This window comes from Aotus nancymaae, unplaced genomic scaffold (assembly GCF_030222135.1).
Source record: "Aotus nancymaae isolate 86718 unplaced genomic scaffold, 86718_ANA_hifiasm-v0.15.2.pri h1tg000036l, whole genome shotgun sequence".
In the NCBI taxonomy this organism is placed as follows: Eukaryota; Metazoa; Chordata; class Mammalia; order Primates; family Aotidae; genus Aotus; species Aotus nancymaae.
In genome coordinates, this window is record NW_026988450.1 from 17,236,418 (window position 1) to 17,263,202 (window position 26,785).

The 26,785-nt window shown below is 41.9% G+C and overlaps 1 protein-coding gene across 5 annotated transcripts in view; it reads left to right on the top strand.

Annotated features, from left to right (window-relative positions):
• The window catches only part of SGK3 (serum/glucocorticoid regulated kinase family member 3), a 187,393-nt gene that overhangs the window by 29,542 nt on the left and 131,066 nt on the right, over positions 1-26,785 (top strand). The window contains exon 1 of one of the 5 annotated variants that reach the window (XM_021669690.2): positions 14,252-14,293. The exons of the other annotated variants lie outside the window; for them this stretch is intronic. The gene's annotated coding sequence lies outside the window, so the exon portion shown is untranslated. Of the gene's footprint in view, positions 1-14,251; positions 14,294-26,785 lie in introns of those variants that run through there. 5 annotated transcript variants of the gene reach the window in all.

Here is a 26,785-nt window from a genome sequence, read left to right on the forward strand (position 1 = left end):
ATGTGGTACCAGGCATAAAGAAACAGTACAAAGCAGAAATGGTGCAATAGAAATGTAATGTACTGAGGAATACATTCAATAGTGGAAGCAATCCACATAGTACAAGGAAAAAATTAAGGTGCTTTTCTCACCTTTCATTGTGTTATATCAAGGATTTAAAATCCCCTGCAAACACAGTGCTTCTTTATGCCTTGTACCTTCTGTCTTAACACAGTGCTTTGCAGAGGAATGTTTGTTCAATCAGTAACATTTATATGCATGTGACTGTCACAAAAGCGCCTTGCAGATATCTAGAAGAGACATTATAAATGGGCCACTTAAACTATATAAAAACTAAGTGACTGTTCAGATGGCCAGATTCAGATTCAAATTTCAATCCCTAGCAGATTATTAGCTATTTAAGGGTCTGAATTAGCTGGGTGTTGTGGTGTACACCTGTAGTCCCAGCTACTTGGGAGACTGAGGTGGACAGATTATTTGAGCCTGGGAAGTTGAGGCTGCAGTGAGCCAAGATCATGCCACTGCACTCCAGCCTGGGAGACAGGGAGACTCTGTATCAAAAAAAAAAAAAAAAAAAAAGCCTGGGAATAGAGTCAGGGGAAGGAGGTACATGTAAAGGTTTGTTACATAGGTAGTCATGTCATAGGGGTTTACTACGTAGATTATTTCATGACCCAGGTATTTAACCCCAGTACCCAACAATGTTTTAAAGTGCAATTTGATCATGGTGATGATATTTTAAAATTTTTTCTCTCTGAGCCTAGCACAGTACCCACCACAAACTAGATACTGAACAAATAATTATTGGATGAAGGAATAGAACAAAAGACATTGTATTATTATTTTTTGAGATGGAGTCTTGCTCTGTCACTCAGGCTGGAGTGCAGTGGTGCAGTCTTGGCTCACTGCAACCTCCACCTCTGGGGCTCTAGTGATTCTCCCGTCTCAGCCTTCTGAGTAACTGGGATTACAGATGCTTGCCAGCATACCTGGCTAATTTTTTGTATTTTTAGTAGAGATGGGGTTTCACCATGTCGGCCAGCCTGGTCTCAAACTCCTGACCTCAGGTGATCCACCCACCTCAGCCTCCCAAAGTGTTGGGATTACAGGCATGAGCCACTATGCATGGCCTAGACATTACATTCTTAGATGATACCAAATGAAGGAATAGGGATGTGGAAGGTAACTAACATTATGTATTTTTTGTTTGTTTTGAGACAAGGTCTCACTTTTGGCTTAGGCTGGAGTGCAGTGGTGCAATCACGGCTCATTGCAGCCTTGACCTAACCAATTAATCAGGTGATCCTCCCACCTCAGCCTCCTGAGTAGCTGTAACCACAGGTGAGCACCACCACTCCTAGCTAATATTACTATTTTTTTTTAATAGAGATGATGTCTTGCCATGTTGCCCAGGCTGGTCGCAAACTCCAGGGGTCAAACAGTCTTCCCACCTCAGCCTCCCAAAGTGCTGGGATTACAGGCATGAGCCACCTTGCCCAGCCATATAATCACATTATGCTTTTCTATGCATTCTATTTATATAAATAAAAGTTGACACATGTACACTCACATATAAACTATGTATTTGGTTTCACAGGGGTTTAGATCAGGCTGATCTAAAATAAAAGTTGAAATTATTTTTTAAATAATATAAAATAAAAAGTTAACTCTGGGCTGGGCATGGTGGCTCACACCTGTAATCCCAGCACTTTGGGAGGCCAAGGTGGGTGGTCAGGATGTCGAGACCAGTTTGGCCAATATGGTGAAACACCGTCTCTACTAAAAATACAAAGATTAGCTGGGCGTGGCGGCATGTACCTGTAGTCCCAGCTACTCAGGAGGCTGAGGCAGAAGAATTGCTAGAACCCAGGCAGTGGAGGTTGCAGTGAGCCAAGATCATGCCATTGCACTACAGCCTGGGTGACAGAGCAAAGCAAGACTCTACCTCAAAAAAAAAAAAGTTAATTCCTTTTCACAACAACCATGGAGGCCAGGTGCGCTCATGCGGTAATCCCAGCACTTTGGGAGGCTGAGGCAAGTGGATCACGTGAGGTCAGGAGTTTGAGACCAGGCTGGCCAACGTGGTGACACCCTGCCTCTACTAAAAATACAAAAAATTAGCCAGGTGTGGTGGTTCGCACCTGTAATCCCAGCTACTTGGGAGGCTGAGGCAGGAGAACCACTTGAACCCAGGAGGCAGAGGTTGCAGTGAGCCAAGATCGCACCACTGCACTCCAGCCTGGGTGACAGAGTGAGACTCCATCTCAAAAAAAAAAAAAAGAAAGAAAGAAAGAAAAAAAAAAAGCCTTTGGTTTCACTTGGATTTACTTTATTACTTTTTTAAAATCTTGATTTAACCCTTTGTGATACAGTCATTAGAAAGTCTAATTTTGTATTTAATTATTCTAATATTTCACTTTAATGGCTGTCATAGCTGAAAAGATATTTGAAAAGACATTTGACTAGTAAATTTCCATTCTCTCTGCTATCAGTCAGTAATTCTTTTTTCTTTCTTTCTTCTTCTCTCTCTCTCTTTTTTTTTTTTTTTAGCTTTAGTAGAGACAGAGTCTCTCTCTGTTGCCAAGCTGATCTGAAACTCCTGGGCTCAAGTGATCCACCCTACTCAGTCTCCCAAAGTGGTGGGATTATAGGTGTGAACCACTGTGCCCAGCCTCAGTCAGTAATTCCTGTAAACAAATTTAAAGACACTGCCTTTTACTTTTTCAACAAATAAGTTTTAAGACCCACTGAAATTCATTAATTGGAAAATATTTAAACAAGTAGAAAATTGTGTTTCAAAAATTCCAGTGCAATGTATGTATTAGAGTTTTAATATAACACAGACACACACACACATATACACATTTGTTTCTCATGCAACTAAATCACATACTGAGGTAAGTATTTCCAAGATACTCTCTCTAAAGTGTTTATTTCAAAACCCATCTACATTAAAGGGAATGAGAAGGAAGGAAGTTACTCTCTCACTCATTGCTAAAACTTTACTTTAAAAGAAAATGTACAGCCAGGCGCAGTGGCTGATGTCTGTAATCCCAGCACTTTGGGAGGCTCAGGTGGGTGGATTACCTGAGGTCAGGAGTTCAAGACCAGCCTGAGCAACATGGGGAAACCTCTTCTCTACTAAAAACACAAAATTAGCCCTGGCAGCGTGGTGCATGTCTGTAATCCCAGCTACTTGGGAGGCTGAGAAGGAGAATCATTCGAACCCGGGAGGCAGAGGTTTCAGTAAGCCAAGATTGTGCCATTGCACTCCAGCCTGGGCAACAGGAGTGAAACTCCATCAAAAAACAAAGAAAGAGAGAGAGAGGGAGAGAGAGAGAAAGTATATGTGTTTAATATACACTACATAGAATACAACCCACAGGGATTATCACAGAAAAGGCAAGGAAATCTGAATTGCTTGTAATTTTTGTCAGCGAAAATGCATAATTCTTCTTGATAGTCAAATATTCTTTTTTGTTGTTGTTGTTGAAACAGAGTCTGGCTCTGTTACCCAGGCTGGAGTGCAGTGGCGCGATCTCGGCTCACTGCAACCTCCGCCTCCCAGGTTCAAGCAATTCTCCTGCCTCAGCCTCCTGAGTAGCTGGGATTACAGGCGCACACCACCATGCCCGGCTAAGTTTTGTATTTTTAGTACAAAAATGTTGGTCAGGCTGGTTTCCTGACCTCGTGATCTGCCTGCCTCGGCCTCCTAAAGTGCTGGGATTACAGGGGTGAGCCACCGTGCCTGGCCCAATAGTCAAATACTGTTTTAAGTAATAGCAACCAGAGCTTGTGTAATACTTATTTTGGTAGTAGATATTATACTAAGAGATTTTTATATACATATGTATCAACTCACTTCATCCCCAGAATGACTCAATGCAGTAGATACTATTATCTCCATTTTACAGATGAAGAAACTGAACCTCAGAGAGTTAAATGATTTTCCTAGAATTACATGGCTGGTGATGGCAGTACTGTGGTCAGAACCTAGGCAGGATGTGTCCAGGATCTGTGCTTTTGACCTCAAGTATCTTGAATACTTTGCTAGAAAATAAAAGAGTTTTCACAATCACTCCCCATCTCAGTATGAGGTATTATGTAGATTCTATTGAAAGGATTTAGTTTTACAAAATTGACCACATCAATGACATCTTGTACTACACAAAACTGCAATAGACTGATTGTGGATGAATTAGGGCACCCAGTCAACCCTTTCAATTGTGGAAAGCCTGTCCTTCTCAGTTCCCCTCGTACACCACACCTCTGACATGACGGACAAAGGACTGTATGAGCATGCCAGTGTCACATTTACATTAGATAATAAAGCTTAATTTTTTTTTTTTTTTAGACAGGGTTTCACTCTGTCACCCAGGGTGAAGTGCAGTGGTGTGATCTTGGCTCACTGCAATCTCCATTTCCCAGGCTCAAGCCATCCTCCCACCTCAGCATTCCAAGAAGCTGGGATACAGGTGCACACCACCATGCCTGGCTAAGTTTTATATTTTTGTAGAGATGGGGTATCACCATGTTACCCAGGTTGGCATGAACTCCTGAGCTCAAGTGATCCACCCGCCTTGGTCTCCCAAAGTGCTGGGATTAAAGGCATGATCCACTACGCCTGGTCTCTTTCTTACTTTTTAGAGAAAACAAATGAATGATGCAATATTTTCTTTCTGAATTTATAGTAGATTGCCTTGAGCACCCTTTGGATGTTTACTCTCTACTTTCAATGCCATTTGCCTTAATAAATATGAAGAAATTAAAAATTATCCAGGAGAGATACAGTTTCAGTAAAATACATGCAAAGGAATTAAATAGGATAATCAAAACAATTCCTTAAATATAATTTGAGAAATAAAAGGAGGCTGAGTTTAGATTTTAAAATCTTATGATGAAATGTAATTTTTTTTGAAATGTAATTCTAAGTATAAGATTAATACAAGGTTGCATTATAAGAGTGTGAACTGGCCAGGTGTGGTGGCTCACGCCTGTAATCCCAGCACTTTGGGAGACCGACCTGAGGTCAGGAGTTCAAGACCAGCCTGGCCAACATGGTGAAACCTGTCTTTACTAAAAATAGAAAAACTAGCCGGATATGGTGGCAGATGCCTGTAATCCCAACTACTTGGGAGGCTGAGGCAGGAGAATTGCTTGAACCCGGGAGGTGGAGGTTGAAGTAAGCCGAGATCATGCCACTGCACTCCAGCCTGAGCAACAAAGTGAGACTCCATCTCAAAAAAAAGTGTGTACTGAAGAACTGTGAGAGAATGCTCTCACGATACTAAGGACTTACTTGACCCTTTATAGAGTTCCATGTCTCATACTGGGCATCTCCTCTAAAATCTAAAGAGGAACGTGGATAATTGAGGGGAAAACTACGAGAGTCATAAAACATTTAAAAAATGAGAGAATAAGTTAAAAGAACTGGGATTTGTTTATCCTAGAAAACTTAGGGGGAATTTAAAGAGTTTTCTTGTGTATGAAGTTACAATTCCTTAAGGTCTACTTAAGTCTTTGACACATCTGGTTGGGCCAGACACAGATTCCTTAGAGAATTTGTTAAGGAAATAACAGCAACACACCTCTTTAAGCCAGAGGCTATTAAGCCCTTGCATTTGAAATAGGTTCAATCATTAATTGCACATAATAGAAGTAAATAACTGAGTCACCAAATGAATAGTGTTTAAGACAAGCTATTATTCTCCACTGATAAGCAACTAAAATAATAGTTATCTTCAAAGTCCACCTAGTAGGTTTAGTCCACTTACCCTAATATGATTCTCTGAACATAGAAACTGCTGACACGACTTATGTAAATAAGTTATTGTCAGCTATTAACAGACTTAGTTTATGTACATAATAGACTATCTAAATGAGATACAGGAAAAAAAGAAAAAGGAATGATTTATATTTTATTCTTGATACTCATAAATACCAGATTGGAAGACAATGAGATTTCCCTAATAGGGAAGTATAATAATATTATTTTAGATAATTAATGGTCTTAGGGAAATTTAAAATAATTTCTAGCTACTTTTTATCAAAAAGCTGATGCTAGCAGTTTAAGAGTTCTGATCTCCTAACACTTCCCCTTGATTTCTCTCATGAGTCTAATATAGAAAGTGAGAAAGTCCTGTGATCTGAAAAGCCTTATATTTGATCCTAATGTAGTCTTGTTTTAAAATAGCTTCCTCTTTATTATGAAACACACGTGAACTTCAGGCATTTCAGTTTTGAGTTTGAACTTGGCTAATTTGGCCCAAGAAATGAGGTTCAGCATTGGGCCTTTCACCTGTACCCCACCCCACAAAATAAGCACATGTTGAACCTTTTCTGAATCAAAGAAACAAGTTAATCTTGCTCTGTGCTAAAGAGTCATTAACTGCTCTCAATTTCAGTTCCCATGAGTATCTGAGGTTTTTTTGTTTTTGTTTTTGTTTTGAGACTGAGTCTTGCTCTGTCACCCACGCTAGAGTGCTGTAGTGCGATCTTGATTCACTGCAACTGCCCCCTCCTGGGTTCCAGTGATTTTCTTGCCTCAACCTCCTGTGTAGCTGGGATTATAGATGCTTGCCATCATGCCCAGCTAAATTTTGTACTTTATGGTTTTCACCATGTTGGCCAGGTTGATCTTGAACTCCTGACCTCACGTGATCTGCTCACCTTGGCCTCCCAGAGGGCTGGGATTACAGGCGCGGGCCACTGTGCCTGGCCAACTGAGGGTTTTATTTGTTTTGTTTTGAGACAGAGTTTTGCTCTTGTTGCCCAGGATGGCGTGCAATGGTGTGATCTTGGCTCACTGCAACCTCCGCCTCCTAGGTTCAAGATTCTCCTGTCTTAGCCTCCCATGTATCTGGGATTACAAGCGCATGCCACCATGCCCAGCTAATTTTTGTATTTTCAGTAGAGACAGTGTTTCATCATATTGGTCAGGCTAGTCTTGAACTCCTGACCTCAGGTGATCCATCCACCTCGGCCTCCCAAGGTGCTGGGATTACAGGCATGAGTCACTGCATCAAGCCACTTTTTGGTGGTTGTTTTTGTTTTGTTTTCTTTTGTTTTGTTTAAGACAGAGTTTCACACTGTCGCCTGGGCTGGACTTTGGGTTCAAGCGATTCTCCTGCCTCAGCCACTACCACGCCCTGCTAATTTTTTTTGTATTTATTAGAGACAGGGTTTCACTATGTTGGCCAGGCTGGTCTCCAATTCCTGACCTTGTGATCTGCCCACCTTGGCCTCCCAAAGTGCTGGGATTAGGCTGTTGTTTTTAGAGACAGGGTCTCCCTCTGTTGCCCATGCTGAACTTCAGTAGAGCAATCATAGCTTGCTGCAGCCTTGACCTGAGCTCAAGTGATCCTCCCACCTCAGCTTCCTAAGTGGCTGGGACTACAGGTGTGCACCACCATGCTCAGCTGATTTTTTTTTTTTTTATAGAGACAGGGGGAGGGGTCTCACTTCTTTACCCAGGCTGGTCTCAAACTCCTGGGCTTAAGGGATCCTCCCATGTCAGCCTCCCAAACTGCTGGGATTACAGGCGTGAGCCTCCACAACTGGCCTGAGTTTTTCTAACTGTATCTTGGGTTGTTTTGTGTTTTATTAAATTGTTTTGCTCAGAAAATTTAATAGTCAGCTATGCATGGTGGCTCACACCTGTAATCCCAGCACTTCGGGAGGCCAAGGTGGGAGGATGGCTTGAGCCTGGGGTTTGAGACTAGACTGGGCAACATAGGGTGACCCCGTCTCTACAAAAATAAAAAATTAGCCCGGCATGGTGGTGGTGGTGTTACTTGGGAGGCTGAGGTGGGAGGATAGCTTGAGCCCTGGAGGTCAAGGCTGCAATGTGCCATGGTTGTGTCACTGCACTCCAACCTGGACAACAGAGTGAGAGCCTGTCTCTAAAAAAGAGAGAGAGAAAAAAAAAATTTAGGCCAGGTTTGATGGCTCACACCTGTAATCTCAACACTTCAGGAAGCTGAGGTGGGCGGATAAGTTGAGGTCAGGGGTTTGAGACCAGCCTGGCCAACATGGTGAAATCATGTCTCCACTAAAAATACAAAAACTAGCCAGGGGCAGCGGCATGTGCTTGTAGTCCTAGCTACTTGGGAGGCTGAGGCAGGAGAATCGCTTGAATCCAGGAGGTGGAGGCTGCAGTGAGCTGAGATTGTGCCACTGCACTCCAGCCTGGGTGACACAGCAAGATTCCATCTCAAAAAAAAGGAAATTTAATTAATTCATCACTTTTGTTTTCCCATATTCTTACCCATTTTTACAGCAGGCTTTTCCTTTTAACAACAATCTGAGCCAACTAATGGTTAGGATTATGTTTTTATTTTTATTTATTTTTTATTTTTTTGAGACGGAGTCTTGCTCTGTTGCCCAGGCTAAAGTGCAGTGGCATGATCTCAGCTCACTGCAACCTCCACTTCCCGGATTCAAGTGATTCTCCTGCCTCAGCCTCCCAAGTAGCTGGGATTACAGGTGCCCGCCACCGCAGCTAGCTAAATTTTGTATTTTTAGTAGAGATAGGGTTTTACCATCCTGGCCAAGCTGGTCTTTAACTCCTGACCTCGTGATCCACCCACCTCGGCCTTCCAACATGCTGGGAGTACAGGCGTGAGCCACCACGGCTGGCCAAGGATTATGTTTTTAACTATCTTCTCCACAAAAATGGTTTTATTTGATACTGTGGGATGTTGCGATTGGAATGTCAGCTGATAAACAGCTAGAAACTGTGCAATAACTTATTGTGTCTGACCCCCTTAAGTATGTGAGTCTGTAGCAGAATGAGAGAAAAGGTACTCCAAAAGCAATGCAAATAATATGAATCAAAGCCATTGCGAGGCTGGGCAAGGTGACTACACCTGTAATCCTAGCATTTTGTGAGGCTGAGGTAGGAGGATCGCTTGATGCCAGGAGTTCAAGACCAGCCTGGGCAACATAGTAGAACCCTGCCTCTACAAAAAAAAATTAAAAAATTAGTTGAAATGGTGGAATGAGCCTGTAGTTCCAATAACTCAGGAGGTGGGAGGATGACTGGAGCCTGGGGAGTCGGGGCTGCAGTGAGCCAGCGATCACACCACTGCACTCCAGTCTGAGTGGGACAGAATGAAATCCTGTCTCAAAAAAAAAACAAAATATTTTGCTTTCGTAACCATATAGTTGGTAGAATTATTCTTACCTCTCTTAGATTTAACATTTTATCTGCTATAAAACAAGTATTCCTTTTTTTATTTTTGAGATGGAGTTTCGGTCTGTTGCCCAGGCTGGAGTGCAGTGGTGCCGTCTCAGCTCAGTGCAACCTCTGCCTCCTGGGTTCAAGTGATTCTCCTGTCTCAGCCTCCCAAGTAGCTGGGATTATAGGTGCCAGCTAATTTTTGTGTTTTTAGTAGAAACGGGGTTTCATCATGTTGGCTAGGCTGGACTTGAATTCCTGACCTCAGGTGGTCCGCCCACCTCGGTCCTCCCAAAGTGCTGGGATTACAGTTGTGAGCCACAATGCCTGGCAAAAAAAAAAAAAAACGAGTATTCTAATGAATACCAGCCCTCACTTCCTTAACCAGCTGACTTATAAGTAGAAGGTGTTCAGGTCCTGTGACTGCCTTTATTAACTTTTCTCCCTAATGGAAGTGATATTTCTTTTCTTTTCTTTTTTTTTTTTTTTAAAGACAGGGTTTCACCATGTTGGTCAGGCTGGTCTTGAACTCCCGACCTCAGGTGATCCGCCCGCCTTGGCCTCCAAAGTGCTTGGATTACAGGCGTATTTTTATGCCCCTCACTTCTTCCAAGGTTCTGATAAAAGAACTAAAAATAGTAGAAGGCTTTATTATGATATAAAAAAGTAATAATGCTTCCACATAAGGCACCATTTTAGAGAAAAGGTTTCCCATTTTGAATAGTGGAGGATGAAAACCAAGCATTCATTTCCTTGGAATATATGATCTAAAATAATCATATTATTTGATTGGTTAGTGGGGTTTCTTTAAAATTTGGGTCAACAGTTTATATTTCTATCAGTCATCAGTCTAATTTTCCAAAATTCTGAACATAAGTACACTTTAGTATTTCCTTTATGATTTTTTTCCTGTTTCTTTCAGAATATTTATTTATTTATGACACAGGGTCTCACTCTGTCAGCCCAGGCTACAGTGCAGTGGTGCAATCATGGCTCACTGCAGCCTTGATTTCCCAGGCTCAGGTGATCCTCCCATCTCAGCTGCCTGAGTAGCTGAGACGACAGTCATGCGCCACTGCCCCTAGCTAATTTTTGGTATTTTCTTTATAGAAACAGGGTTTTACTATGTTGCCTAGATTGGTCTCGAGCTCCTGGGCTCAAGTGATCTGCCTGCCTCTGTCTCCCAAGGTGCTGGGATTACTAGCATGAGCCATCACACCTGACCCAGGACTTTTTTTTTTTTTTTTGAGACTGAGTCTCACTGTAGTGCCCAGGCTGGAGTGCAATGGCACAATCTTGGCTCACCGCAAACTTCACCTCCTGGGTTCAAGCAATTCTCCTGTCTCAGCCTACCAAGTAGCTGGGATTACAGGCATGCGCCATTATGCCCAGCTAATTTTCATATTTTTAGTAGAGACAGTGTTTCACCATGTTGGCCAGGATGTTCTCAATCTCCTGACCTCTTGTGATCCACCCACCTTGGCCTCCCAAAGTGCTGGGATTACAAGCATGAGCCACCACAAAAACTTCTAAAATTTGGCCATTTTAATACTATTACAAATGAAATATATATAATATTGGCATTTTAATGTGTTTTAGAGCTAATGATGATAGCAGTCACTTGATATTTATGTTCCAGGCATTCTACTAAATTCATTTGATCTTCCATAGCAATTTCATGATATTAGCACTATTATTATCTCTGTTTTACTGAGGAGGAAAAATCACTATTACCCCCGGTTTACTGATAAAACCATTGCTCAGAGAAGTGAAACAATTTGCCCAAAGTAGAAAGTGGCAAAACCAGGAGTTAAACCTGGGTCTGTCCAATTCCGAAACTTGTGTTCAAAATCTCTACACTATAGATAAAACAGATGAACAAAATATTTGCCCTATCTAAATGAGCAGAATCACATTTTCAAAGAACGTTTTGGGACCCAGAGTCTGACAAAAAGCTCTATTTTAAAAATTTATTTACATGGAACATTTCATACATGTATAAATATCAGCTAGACATTTAGCTGAACATTCAACAACTTTTTTTTACAGTCTAAATTTAAAAGCAATTGGAAACATAATGGAAAATGGGGTTATAACCTATATCTCTAGCTATAGGTGAATACAATTAATCAAAGTGATCAGCCTTGGCTGGGCATAGTGGCTCAAGCCTGTAATCCCAGCAATTTGGGAGGCCAAGGCAGGTGGCTCATTTGAGGTCAGGAGTTTGAGACCAGCCTGGCCAACATGGTGAAACCCTGTCTCTACTAAAAATACAAAAATTAGCTGGGTGTGGTGGCACATGCCTGTAATCCCAGCTACTTGGGAGGCTAAAGCAAGAGCATCTCTTGAGCCTGGGAGGCAGAGGTTACATGAGCTGAGATCACACCAGTGCACACCAGTCTGGGTAACAGAGATCCTGTCTCAAAAACAACCAAACAACAACAACAAAAACAAAAAGTGATCAGCCTTAAAATTTGCCCTTAAAACCAATTTTAGACTGGGCATGGTGTCTCACACCTGCAATCCTAGCACTTTGGGAGGCTGAGGTGGGTGGATCATCTGAGGTCAGGTGTTCAAGACCAGCCTGGCCAACATGGCAAAAATCGGTCTCTACTAAAGATACAAAACATTAGCCAGATGTGGTGGCAGTTGCCTGTGATCACAAATACTAGGGAGGCTGAGGCAGGAGAATTGCTTGAACCCTGCAGGGGGAGGAGGTTGCAGTGAGCTGAGATGGTGCCATTGCACTCCAGCCTGGGTAACAAGAACAAGACTCTGTCTCAAAAACAAAAACAAAAACAAAACTAATTTTAATTAGAGTGGAAAAATTCTTAGTAGTTTGTGAATATATTTACCTCCTCGGCTTTTTGAGAAATCTAGCTATTAAATTGTAGCTCTCAGAGTATAAAGGCAAAATGCCTAACCTCTTGACAGTTGATTGATTGAGCCCAGCCTGGGCAACACAGTGAGACCCCTGTCTCTTAAAAAAGAAAGAAAAAGAAAATACATAAAATGTTTGTGGGAGGTGATCTCCGTGTGTGTGTGTGTGTGTGTGTGTGTGTGTGTATGTATCCTTCACAATAGGACAAATTTATCTAGAAATGTAATGGTTCCCAGATGTTTTTTTTTTTTTAAAGTCAAAATGTGGTGATAGCCAGGTATTTTTGTCTCTGAAGTGAGAATGATGTCATTCCACTTGGAGTTTATTGACACAGAACTTCCTTTTGTGAGAAATCTTCAGCACTGTGAATATGGCTTTAATTAAGGGATACACTGATCACTTGTTGATTTTGTTACAAGGGAGGAACTTCTCTAATTTGTGTGGATTGCTCTGTGGACCACAGTAAAACATATAAAGGATCACCAGCAATGTGTTGATTTGTATCTCCTGTATTCTTATATTCATTTCTGAATACCACTGAAGACTAATGTTTAGAAAGTCTGTAGGATTACTGAAGTGTAAAAAGTATTTGGATTCGCAATCCATTTTTTAAAGAAAGAGTGGCCATATTGTGGTTATTGACATTAAAAATGAATGTTCTTACCCATACTTGTGGGGCTAAATCTTTGAATATCATTTTAAAGATTTTCAGAATCTTTAAATTTAGAAGACATGAGGAAATGTCTTCTGAATTTAGGGAAGTAACACATAGATCCCAGTTCCTCTAATAACCTTTGGCAGTTTATTTATTCATAGATTTGTGGCAAATTCTCTGAAATCATAAATCGTTGCCTCAAAATCTAAAGCATGATATACACATGGGAATATTTTAGTAGTTGTTTGAGTCTATCTTCAAGTGATATCTGATAAAACCTAAATTGCAGTAGTGTTATGGGAAAGAAAACAACCCACTTGGCCGGGCACAGTGGCTCATGCCTGTAATCCCAGCACTTTGGGAGGCCGAGGCGGGCAGATCACGAGGTGAGGAGATCGAGACCATACTGTCCAACATGGTGAAACCCCGTCTCTACTAAAAATACAAAACAATTAGCCGGTGCGGTGGTGCGCACCTGTAGTCCCAGCTACTCAGGAGGCTGAGGCAGGAGAATCGCCTGAACTCGGGCGGCGGAGGATGCCGTGAGCCGAGATCGCGCCACTGCACTACAGCCTGGGTGACAGAGCAAGACTCCGTCTCAAAAAAAAAAAAACAAAGAAAAAAAGAAAACAACCCACTCTACTTCAAATCTTAACCACTTGACCACATCCATTGAACCATATAATTCTTAGTTCTCCATTCAGCTTCTCTGTTGAATGGAAAAAAAGAGATAAACAGATCTAAAATGCAGCTTCCGTAGTTCAAGAATGGGTAAGAAGGAGCTGTAAAGTGTGTACTCAGCTGACTTGGAGATTAAGGGAAATAAAAAAAAAGTATATCTAAAAAGATATGTGGAAAGGAAATTTCTCTGCACACAGGAACTGCCAATTTGTGAAAGTTCTCGACTGTTTATAAACACAAGGGCCATAACTCTGCTAACGAAAACAGTCCAAATAATGCTAAATGAATCACAGTTTTCAATTATTTGGATACTTAATTCACTCCTCTGAGTTTCCAGTTTACACCAAGCCAATCCCCCCGCCCTGCGCCCAGCGCCCCGCGCCGACCGCGTCGGGGAGCGTTTATCCCCAGGTCATCTCCGCTGGGCCCCGGCGCTTTGGCCCGCGCGGGTCTTGGGCTCCGCGGTAGCGGCCACTGCGGGCGGAGCATCGGGAAACACCGGAGTCTGCGCCTCCAGACAGGACCCACCGTGTCCTCTTGAACTTTGCACAGCGCGTGACAGGGGCAGACGGCGCACCGCGGCCCGGCCTAGCGCGAGGGTCCTTGGGGAAGAGAGAGGAGCAGGGGATTCTTCGGAGGCCTGAGCGGGGCGCAGCCTGCAGCCTCTTCCCGCACGGGCTGCCCCCGACCCGCCGCTCGCGCCGCTCGCACCGCTCGGTTGGGATCCGGCGCCTTCCCCGGCTGTCCTCGGCCTCCCGCGCGCTCCGCGGGAGGAGCCGCCGGCGGCCGTGACGCGTCAGGGAGGAAACGCTGGCGCCCGGCGGCTCTGCCGGGAAGGAGGAAGCGCAGAGCGTTCGTCTCCGCGCCCGCCGCGACGGGAGCAGCACCGCGGGGCCGGGTAGGTGCGGGTCCGGCGGGAGGGTCGGCGCACCCGGGGCTCCGACGGCAGCCCGGGGCGGGAGGAGACGGGGCGGGGCGAGGGCTGCGCGGGCCTTGGCCGCTGCCTGTCCTCGGAAAAAGCGGTACCCCCGCCCAGCCCCCGGCTCCTGGAGAGTTTGTGGTCTTTGTTTCCACGAGATGAATTCAGATTCTGCCTCGAGATTCCTGAACGCCCAAGGGCTGTCGGTGGCTGGACCTTGTTAACCCGCGCGCAGCCCCCGAGCCTGGAGGAGCGGGGAACGCCGAGCGGGGAGACCCCATCTGAGGTCGAAAGTGGGTGCAGGTCACTTGCGAGGGTCGGGGAGGGGGCAGCCTCCAGAGTGGGCTGGATGGAATCATTAACCTATTGTCAGCGGATCTGTAGTTAAAAGACCTTAATACGTTGTGTCTTTTAAGTTCTCTGTGATTTGAACCCTTACGTCTCTCCAAGAGAGTCTGGCCCTGTTAATTCTCACAGTTTTAGCATTGGAATGTACCCACTAGAAGTGCTTTGAGATTTTTAGATTCTGTCATTTTTAGTCATCGTTACTTGGAAAGAGAAAGGAATCATCTCTTGAAACAAACGCTTTCATTGAGTTGTGCACAGTGACTTCTGAACCATGAGTAGAATTTGAGTCCTGCACCAGAGAGTACTTGGGGTGCACTTGAGATGCAAAATAAACACGGAGCACTGTCATTTCTAAATCTTTGTCAAAGTGAAAAATAGACTGTTGTGTATTTTGATTCACTCCCTTCTCACTAGATTGAGACTTCACCCAACCAATTTGGGAAGTGCCTTCTTTATTTACCAAACACTTATATAGCTCTCACTGTGTGCTTGGCTCTTTCTAAGTGCTTTATAAATATTAAATTGAATTCTTAACTCAACATATTATAGCGGTTCTAGCAATGAAGAGGCTATCCATGCTTTAGTTCCCCAAATGTCATTGCAAGAGCTAGAAACATTAGAGGAAGTTTCAGGCGTGTTTTAGCAATGGGTGTGCCTTCTGGTCCCCTTGGCTACCACTTCTGTAAGACAGCTACCACCCCTGCATTTCCCTGGGGTAAGGGAGCCTGGAGCTCCTGGGAATGCGAGCTGTTCAAAGCAGGTGTTGGTCAGAACCTGAATGACTTGTGTAACATGGTCCCTCTCAACTGCCGTGTCCATCAGCTCACTCTGGAGACACCAGAACTTCCCCTTCTTTAACTGCCACAGCATGGAGCCTACTTTTCTTTTTGAAAAGAGCTTTGTTCCTAATCTGTTCGACATTATTCATATGACGTAGTTTAGATTTGAGGGTCAGATTGAACTTGAAATGTACTATAAAATGGAACATTTTTGTGTGTACACATCAACATAACAAATAACGTTTTGTAATTTTACTGCTATTTGCTGTTGGAAACATTGAATTGGTAGGTCAGCCTCACAGGTGTCCATTTTGTGATTTGCAGAGAGAATATTCTTTCAGAATAACATGCCCTCTTCAAATGTACACCATTAGAGACCCAACAGGGTGACTAAGATAGACATGATCCTTGTCATTATGGTGATTATGAATGTAATGTCAAAATCTATACATCAGACTAGCTTTGTGGTTCCCGCTTTCTTTTTCTGTGCCTCCCACCTTCTCTCTCTTTCATATATCTAACTTTTCAGGGAGATGATTAAGTGAGCTGATAAGCCTTATTTAATAGAATTATGAAGTGCCTCTTGAAGCAAGAAGGCTCATGTTCCTCTGATATATTAATAATTTATGGCACAACAGGCATTAGTGTCATTCGTGAATTCAGTTTAGCCAAATGACCCCTAGCACTTTCATGGTTTACAAAGTACTTCCAGACATACTCGTTTACCTTTAGAGAGATCTGTGCAGTTGGTCTCTTAACTACTTTTTATTACCTATTTTTACAGATGAAGAAACTGAGGCATAGAAATGTTAAAGTGTTTTAGCCCAGATTGCACAGCAGGTGAGAGGCAGCGAATGAATAGAGGGAGGTGTGTGGACAGTGCCTGGCACGTGCAGGCCTGTAATAAACATCTGTGGAATGAATGACTCCAAATAGCTTCAGATATCTTGCTCTTTCAAAACATGTCTCTCAAAATACCATAGTAATTGATTTATGCCTGATAGATTTCCAGGCCTAATCCATTGCCTGTCTTATTTCAAATAGTATCTGATACAGCACATTTTCTACAGAAGGGATGGAATGCCCTTTGGACTCATTTTCTTAGGATTTGCCACCTCTGGTTTTTGGAGAAAAAAAAAATTTTTTTTTCATTCTACTTTTTTTCTCTGATTTTGAGAGTTTAGAATGGACATATGATATTTATGTTTGTGTTGACAGCTTTCTTTTATTCCTTTTTTTTTTTTTTTTGAGATGAAGTCTTGCTTGTTGCCCAGGCCTGAGTGCAATGGCGCAGTCTAGGCTCCCTGCAACTTCTGCCTCCCAGGTTCAAGCAATTTTCCTGCCTCAGCCTCCTAAGTAGCTGGGACTACAGGTGTGTGCCACCACACCTGGCTTATTTTGTATTTTTGGTAGAAACAGGGTTTCACCATATTGGCCAGGCTGGTCTCAAACCCCTGACCTCATGATCTGCCCGCCTTGGCCTCCCAAAGTGCTGGGACTGCACCCAGCCATAGCTTTCTTAGTTCTCCAAACTACTTAGATTTATGATCAAGTTCAAACTCAATGATCATAGGTATTGTAAATATTTTTGAAATGTCTGACATTACTATGTATTTTACTGAAATGTTGCAATTACTTTTGCATAAAGGGTCTTTAAAAAACACACAAAATTCCTCAACTATTTATATTCTTTAAGCATAGCCCTCTGCACCTAAAGTATGTGATTTCCAGGTGAATAACCTTCAATTAGAGAGGATAATATGGCCATTACCTGGCGGGAGGAATTGAGAAGAGTTATCAGGGAGAGATGAGAAATGGGACGGCCTTTCCCATAAGGTATATTAGGCGGTACAAAACCCTTAATGAAGCCAGACTGAGTCATCTGCCTGTCAACGTTCTTCTGCGTAGGAGTGGAATAAAATACCTTTGAAACCTGCCTTGTTTCAGAAACCACTTTACCTTTTCCAATCTTCATATTTTCTCACTCTTTTTAAAAAAATTAATGTAAATTACTGACTAAACTGCTGATTCATGAAACTCGAATTATGTAACATGTTATTCCTGACAGTTGTAACAGCTCCCACATTATTTTAAGCGACTCAGTGTCTCTGTTTTCCTTTACCTTTTCCATTTCTCATGGTGGAGATTTTGCTCTCATTTCACTCTCCCCTGCCCAATATCATGGAGAAAAGTGGTATATTTAAGAGGTGACACTTCCACATCTTGTAGTTCATGTCAAAGTAGTTTAAACTCAATGCTAGCTTTCAGTTGTCATTGCCGAGGAAGACAATGTGGAAATCAGATATTGAAGGCCAATTCAAAGCATCACCCAGTAAAATTGTATTGGCTGTCTGAAGCTGAACCAGAGGGTTTTCAAGGGGAATTAGGGCAGTGTGCAGTATCCTGCAGTAGTCCAATTTCTCAGGTCCTTTCCTATTTCCCCAAAGTTCTGAAAACCTGCCTAAGTTCACCGTCTTGTAGCCACTGTTTTCCTATTACTCTAAACGAAAATCTGCTTTCCTTGGGTGCAGTTGGGGTGACTGAAAGAAAGGTAAAGATATAAGGGGAATTGTTAGAGGGTGAGGGACTAATAATGTGTAAGATGGAAAATGGAGATGTGTGTGAAATAAGTGATGTTATTGAGGTCTTGCGGTGGGGGGAGGATTCCTGCGCAGTGCAGCTCTGCTTCCCCTGACAGGGCCATACATATAGGAAAGGCCTATATGGAATCAAAGTTTGAGAAGAACTAGAAACATCTCTTGGCATGATATTGGTGGGCAGAGTTACCTTGTATCAACAAGTGTAGAAGTATTCTTGTAGGTAGCTCTTTCTTCAAGCTACTAAGTGAGTTTGCTGTCAGATAATTCAAATGTAGAGGCCAGGCGCAGTGGCTCACACCAGTAATTCCAGCACTTTGGAAGGCCGAGGTAGGGGGATCACCTGAGGTTAGGAGTTTGAGACCAGCCTGGCCAACATGGCAAAACCCCATCTCTACTAAAAAAGAAATACAAAAATTAGCCTGGCATGGTGGCGCATTTCTGTAATACCAGCTACTTGGGAGGCTGAGGCAGGAGAATCTCTTGAACTCGGAAGGCAGAGGTTGCAGTGAGCCGAGATTACACCATTGCACTCTAACCTGGGTGACAGGAGTGAAACTCTCTCAAAAAAAACAAAAACAAAAAGAAAAAAAAGATAGAGGGCTGGTTTAGTGGATTTTAACTTGAGAGTAAGGGTGGTTGAGAAAGAGCCTGGATTTTGTATCTTTTAAAATCCTTATTCTTTTTCGAGAATGCCTATACTGTTGATATAATAATGTCATTCTTCTCACTGTTCTGTGATTTTGAAGAAATAACACTGTTTTTACATAGCATACAGCAATAAACCTGATTCTGGCTAATGATTTCTATTCAAGTTCCTGATGTATTTGCTAAGCCAGTCAATAACAAACATTTTTCTTCTGTAGGTAGAATGGATTTCATATGTAATATATTCATATACAAAAGTGGGACTCATTGATGGATTAGCCAGTCCACAGACTGCTGAATGAAACATATTCAAGTACAGTGGTGCTTCATAAGTTTGAAAATGAGAAGGAACTTTAATACTCATTATGTTTTTAGTTAATTAATTAATTATTTAATTATTATTATTATTGAGACAAAATCTTGCTCTGTTGCCCAGGCTGGAGTGCAGTGGCGTGATCTCAGCTCACTGCAATCTCTACCTCCCAAGTTCAAGTGATTCTCCTGCCTCAGCCTTCTGAGTAGCTGGGTCTGCAGTTGTGTGCCACCACACCCAACTAATTGTTTTTGTATTTTTAGTTTCACTGTGTTGGCCAGCCTGGTCTCAAACTCCTGGCTTCAGTGATCCACCTATCTTGACCTCCCAAAGTGTTGGGATTACAGACGTGAGCTACCTTTTTTTTTTTTTTTTTTTTTTGAGACAGAGTCTCACTCTGTCCCTCAGGCTGGAGTGCAATGGCACAATATCAGCTCCTTACAACCTCCACCTCTGGGGTTCAAGTGATTCTCCTGCCTCAGCCTCCTGAGTAGCTGGGACTACAGGTGCCACCACCACACCTGGCTAATTTTTTTCATTTTTAGTAGAGATGGGGTTTCACCTTGTTGGCCAGGCTGCTCTCGAATTCTTGACCTCAAGTGATCTGCCCACCTCGGCCTCCCAAAGTGCTGGAATTATAGGCCTGAGCCACTGCTCCCAGCCTGCCTCCCTATTTTCTAACCAAAAATAGAGAAAGGTTAACTTAAAATGATCCAATTTCCAACTCAGCATCCATACATGCAGATAAACATATATATGTACGAAGAGTATATAGGCTATATAATCTAATGCACATGTATGTTTTACATTTGACCAGCTCAAAGGGAATTTTGGAATCATATTCTTAGTTTCCCAAGAAAACACATGCATCTTCCCCCCCCCATTTTAATTTTAGTTGTGTATTTTATTTTTTAATCTTTAAAAAGGTATGCAAGGCTGAGGTGGGAGGATTACTTGAGCACAGGAGTTCAGGGTTACAGTGAGCTACGATTGTGCTGCTGCACTCCAACCTAGGTGACAGATTGAGACCCTATTTCCCCCCAATAAAAAGATATGCCCTTAAATTCAAGCAATTGAGAAGCATATGTAATAAAAAAAATCCCTCTCCACTCTAATTTTACCCAGAAAGATAACCACTGCTGTTTTATATCCTTCTAGATGTTTTTCATGCTTACGTAAATTTGTCTATATGTGTGGAGATAGACAAATCTGTGTAAGCATGAAAAATGGGGATTGTTTTACACAATTTATTCTTTTGTTTCTTTTTCCTTTTCTTTTCTTTCTTTCTTTCTTTTTTTTTTTTTTTTCGTAACAGGGTTTTACTCTGTCTCCCAGGCTGGAATGCAGAGGCACAATTGTGATTCATTGCAGTTTCAACCTTTAGGGCTCAAGCAATCCTCCTGCCTTGGCCTCCTGAGTAGCTGGTGCATGCCACCATACCCAGCTAATTCTTTTTAATTTTTAGTAGAGACAGGGTCTTACTATGTTGCCCAGGCTGGTCTTGAACTCATGGACTCAAGTAATCCTCCTGTCTCTGCCTCCCAAAGTGCTGGAATTGCAGGTGTGAGCCACTGTGCTGTGACATCCTGTTTCTTATTTAACACTATATATAGACATCTATAGATCCATATCATTAGTTTTGATTGCTGCATAGTAGTCTACTTTATAGTTGATTGTTCATTTTCTGTTATTTCTACTATTACATGTTTACCATTTTGAGTCCTTTAAAATATATTTAAATCACCAAAGCTATACTTTTTTGGACAAATAAAAGAAGAAATAGAGAAAATAAGAATTTCCAGTAAATTTGTCACTCATTGATAACTGCTATTAGCATTTTAGAGTGTATCTTTCTAGACTTTTATTTGTGTGTGCATGTACATATCTTCAATGACATTTTTGAAAGTTTCTTTTATACAGGCTTGCTTTGTTGGTTAAAGAATCACGCTTATGTAGCCAGCCAACGTCACAGATTCCAAGCACCTTTGAACTGGTTATTTTACTGTTTCCTGGTCACCTGCCATGCCCCAGCCCTGGCTAATACTCTTGGAAATTTATACTACTGCTCATAAAGGGAATGAGGGTGTGTGGATAGACTGACAAATCCATCCAAATTAACATAAAGCACATGTTCTTCTAATGAGAATCAGTCAATATTTACATTATAAGTTCATCTAAAATACAATATATTTAAGAAGAGAAATGATAAGATGTTCACATGTAATTGATTGTAATCACTAAAGGAGAAGCAGAAATAATTGACTTGAACCAAGGGAAAAGTGGCTGTTCTAAATTTCAGTTAGGAATTAGAACGGCTGGCATGATGACTCATGCCTGTAATCCTAGCACTTTTAGAGGCTGAGGTGGACAGATTGCTTGAGCTCAGGAGTTCGAGACTGGCCTGGGCAACATGGTAAAACGTAGTCTCTACAAAAAATATAAAAAATTGAGCCAGACATGGTGGCTCATGCCTGTAATCCCAGCACTTTTGGAGACCAAGGCGGGCAGATCGCCTGAGGTTAGGAGTTTGAGACCAGCCTGGCCAACATGGTGAAACTCTGTCTCTACTAAAAATACAAAAATTAGCTGGGCCTATAATCCCAGCTACTTGGGAGGCTGAGGCAGGAGAATTGCTTTGACTCGGGAGGCAGAGGTTGCAGTGAGCCAAGATCGCACCACTGCACTCCAGCCTGGGTGACAAGAGGAAAACTCTGTCTCAAAAATAAAAAATAAAAAAAAAAATATATATATATATACGTATATATGTATATATGTATATATATACCCACAAAATTAACCAGGTGTGGTGGCACACAGCTGTGGCCCAGCTACTAGGAAGGCTGAGGTGGGAGGATTGCTTTAGCTGGAGGGGGGGGGGGGGTTCAGTGAGCCTTGATCGTGCCACTGCGCTCCAGCCTGGGTGACAGAATGAGACCCTGTCTCACAAACAAAACAAACAAAACAAGAAATTAGAACAGCTGAACTTGAGATGTTTTGAATTACTCGTCTAATAATGAGTACATTGTTTATAGTATAATTAGTTTAAACAGCACTGCCACCAATGGTGGGAATAGGTGACCTTGGTTTCTTGTGATCCCATTATATTATAGGCTGTCTCTGAGTCAGTAACACTTGGCTTAGTATAATTTCATGCACACGGCTCCTCCTTCACATACTAAAGCCACACTCTTTTCAGACAGTGGGGATCTGTGCTGACATCTCTTCATTCCCTTTTCTTCCCCTAAGGTGTGAGTACACAATCTACAGCCTACAATCTATAGCAGGTGTGGACGTCTGCACCCTTTGTGGCCTCCCATGCTTTCTGAGAGTTTGGTCTCCTTTTTAAACCTTGTTCTTTTTCCCTCTTCTTCCACCTCTTGCATCAGGAAAATTTCTGTCTTTTCTCTATCTCATTCTCTTCATTTTGGTTTTAAGCAAAATGGATACTAATCATGGTGATACATTTAAAAGCAGGCCTTTAATAAGGGAAAGGAAAACTTTTAGTTTGGGAAGAAACGTAGACATTATAAAGAACTAGTGGTTTCAACCTTCAAAGCCCTTGAGAATACCTAGTAATTCCTTTCAAAATATCCACAGAAGTCCACACCCACCTCCTCTAAATAAGCTCTTTTTTCTTAAGCGCTGGCATGAACTATAAAATTTAAAGTATATTTATACATATAGCTTTAAATTGTATAGTATAGCTTGTGTCATTGCAAAAGCATTGTTTTGTGCTATTTTTTTTTTTCCCAGTTAAAGATGTCAGTCATGTTATGGGTTGAATAGAGCATTTTGGTCTTGAAAGCCAGCTCCCAGATATGACCACTGTTCCCTTTAGAAAATACATCCAAAGTTCTATCAGACTTTAAAATAACCTTTTTGTTTTCAAGTAAGTTAAAGACTAAGAAGGATATCTTGGATCAAAGGTTAGCAGTCTTTGAGAAGTGGTATGTCAGGATTCCCAACCACTTCCTTCCAGATTTTTATTGGTAGAGATATGCACTGGTGAGACCTTGGATCAGATCCTTGGGACTTACAGAGGAAACAGTACTGGTTCAGGAATGCTAGGTTCCCTGCTGGACACTCTTACAAGAGGTGGGGGTAGAGGATCAGGCCCAGAAAGCTGACTGCATACGAACTTCAGCTCACCTGTAAAGGTGCGTGGGCCAGATGGTATAGGAAGCTCCACACCAAGACACTGGCTACTTAAGCTGCACTGGGAGTAAAGGCCTATTTTCTCATAAACATCAGTGGAAAAGTTTTTGAAAAGATGTTTTTATTCAGCCTCCCAACAACATGCTGCTAAAATTGATGATGGCTTCAACATGGAAGTACTATATGATTTGCTTATTGGAACTGGTACTATATTAGGTTGTTCTTGCATTGCTATAAAAAAGTACCTGAGACTGAGTAATTTATAAGAAAAGAGGTTTGATTGACCCATTGTTCTACAGGCTGTACATGAAGCATCTGCTTCTGGGGAAGCCTCAGGAAGCTTACAATCATGGCAGAACACAAAGGGAGAATAGGGACATCACATGGCAAGAACAGGAGCAAGAGCAAGAGTTGGGAGGTGGAGGTGCCACACACTTTTAAATGACTCATTATGGTAAAGATGGCACCAAGCCATGAGGGATCCTCCCCATGATCTGAACACGTTGCACCAGACTCCATCTCCAGCATTGGGGATTTCAGTTCAACGTGAGATTTGGGCAGAAACAAATACCTAAACTATATCAAGTGCCATTGTTAATAAACATTCAGAAGTAAGATTTTGTTATTATTATATTTTTTAAAAAGGGTCTTCCTCTATCACGTTAGTTGGAGTGCAGTGGTGCAATCTTAACACACTATAGCCTCAACTTGCCAGGCTCAAGCAATCCACCCACCCGAGCCTCCCAAGTGCTGGGAATACAGGTACATACACTGCACCTGGCTACTTTTGTTAATTTTTTGTAGAGATGGGGGTCTTACCATGTCGCTCAGGCTAATCTTAAACTCCTGGGCTCAAGCGATCCTACATCCTTAGCCATCCAAAGTGCTGAGATTATAGATGTGAACCACTTGCCCAGCTGTTATAATTTGTTAAAAATAGCTTTTAGGCCGGGTGTGGTGGCTCATGCCTGTAATCCCAGCACTTTAGGAGGCTGAGGTGGGTGGATCATGAGGTCAAGAGATCAAGACCATCCTGGCCAACATGGTGAAACCCCCTCTCTACTAAAAATACAATAATTAGCTGGGCATGGTGGTGTGTGCCTATAGTCTCAGCTGCTCGGGAGGCTGAGGCAGGAGAATTGCTTGAACCCAGGAGGCAGAGGTTGCAGTGAGCCAAGATCGAGCCATTGCACTCTAGCTTGGGGACAGAGTGAGACTTCATCTCAAAAAAAGCATATAGCTCTTATATTTTGTAATTCTACATGTATGTAGCTGTACACAGTTGATAATTTAGTCCATTCGCAAGTACCTTTCTCTCATTTCTAATTGATCTCTTTTTATCCTATTCTCTCTTCCCACCAATATTTGGTGTATTTTTGTGTGTGTTTGTAAGGAAATTTTTTTTTAACTGATGAAACACAAGGTATTCCAATGTTTTAACAGAGAAAAGTTTTTAAGATTTATTAGACTGCAGCCCCTTTTCCCTTTAAACTTTGTCTCCCCTTTAGATTTCTATTATTTCTGACACTGATATTAACATCATTTATTTCTAGTCTTCCTTTAATTTTAATTTTTTTATTAGGACTACAGCTCATGACACTATGCCCAGCTATTTAAAATTTTTTTTTTTTTAGAGACAGGATCTAGTGAGGGTCCTGTTGCCCAGGCTGGTCTGAAACTCCTGGCCTCAAGCCATCCTCCTGCCTCAGCTTCCCAAAACACTGGGATTACAGGCGTGAGCCACCATACCTGGCCTCTTTCTCCTTTTAAAATCCACTAAGGCTGGGCATGGTGGCTCACGCCTGTAATCCCAGCACTTTGGGAAGCTGAGGAGGGTGGATCACAAGGTCAGGAGTTTGAGACCAGCCTGGCCAACATGGTGAAACCTCGTCTCTACTAAAAATACAAAAATTAGCAGGGCATGGTGGCAGACGCCTGTAGTCCTAGCTACTCGGGAGCCTGAAGCAGTAGAATCGCTTGAACCAGGGAGGTGGAGATTGCAGTGAGCCAAGACCATACCACTGCACTCCAGCCTGGGTGACAAAGCAAGACTCTGTCTCAAGAAAATAAATAAAAAGTAAAATAAATATTCAACTTGCACTTATGAGTAAAAAAAGAAAAAATTAAATAAAATAAATAAGTGTGAACTAAAGTCTCTGTCCCATTGAAATTATTTATTGCTTTCACTGGACATGTTAGGATTAAACATTTGCCTGTGAGATGCAGAACATTGTGTATAAAATGCTACCTTTTGTGTGGAAAGACCAGGAAAAAAGAATATATTATGTTTTGCTTGACTATATTTAAAGAGACCCTGGAAAGACACATAAGAAATTGACAGTGTTGGCTGGGCATGGTGGCTCACGCCTATAATTCCAGCACTTTGGGAGGCCAAGGCAAGTGGATCACCTCAAGTCAGAAGTTCGAGACCAGCCTGGCCAATATGACAAAACCCGTCTCTACTAAAAATATAAAAATTAACTTGGCACGGTGGTGTTCACCTGTAATCTCAGCTACTCAGGAGGCTGAGGCAGGGAGAATTGCTTGATTCCAGGGGGCGGAGGTTGCAGTGTGCGGAAATCGCGCCACTGTACTCCAGCCTGGCTGACAGAGTGAGACTCTGTCTCAAAAAATAAAAGAAAAGAAAGAAAGAAAAATTGGCAGTGTTTCTCTGTTTGGGGTGGGGGATGAGAACGGGTGGCTAAGGATGGGTGGGAAGCCAACTTCTCACTATGGTTTTTTTTTTTTTTGAACCTTGTAAATATGTAACCCATTGTTAAAATAATGTTTAAAATCATGCCCCAGAGTTTCCTGACTTTTACAAAATAGATCTATATATATCTAGTGTTCTTTTTCCATATATAGCCATTAGTAAAGTTGTTGTTTTAAATTTTTTTTTAAGAATGCATGTGTAGTCTAGTCCCAAAGGACCAGTAGTAATTTGCAGGCGCCATGCCATGGCTTTGTTCTCCTTCAGCCCTCTCGAATGCTGTGACTAAGATTCAGTACCAAGGCTTTCATTAGGAAATTCTCATACTGCAAATACAGCCAAACCTTAAATTATTGCTGGCTTATTGGAAGAACCATTTAATTGAAATTATCTGCAGTATTTTGCCAACTGGATACTTAATTGTTTCCTGATTAAAAACTCTTAGATAATACCAATGCAATTACTGCAACGTCAGTTTATCTTTCCCCCCATGATATCTTGTATCCTATCATCATGGTTATAATTTACCTACTTAAGATTATATGAGTCTGGTGCCTTTAGAAAATAAAGGTTGGTTTACTTTTAGTATTTAGATAATTATGCCCCTTTCAAGTTGTACATGTTAAGCCAAATGTTTTCTTTCATCAGGATTTTTGTAGTTTTTATCATGTATGACCTATATTTTATCTCTCAGAGAACAAAGAAAAAGGCACTAATATTTATTGAGTTCCTACCATATGCTGGGTGCTTTAGAGACATTATTTTATTAAATACTCATAATAATGCTATGGGATAGGTAGGTCGTTTTATTTTGCAGATGAGCAACTTGGGCATAGTGAGGTTTCCAAGGTTACTGTGTGTGGCCAACACGGATCAGAGCTGATCTGAACAGGTCTCTGGGACTTTACCACGAGGTTCCCC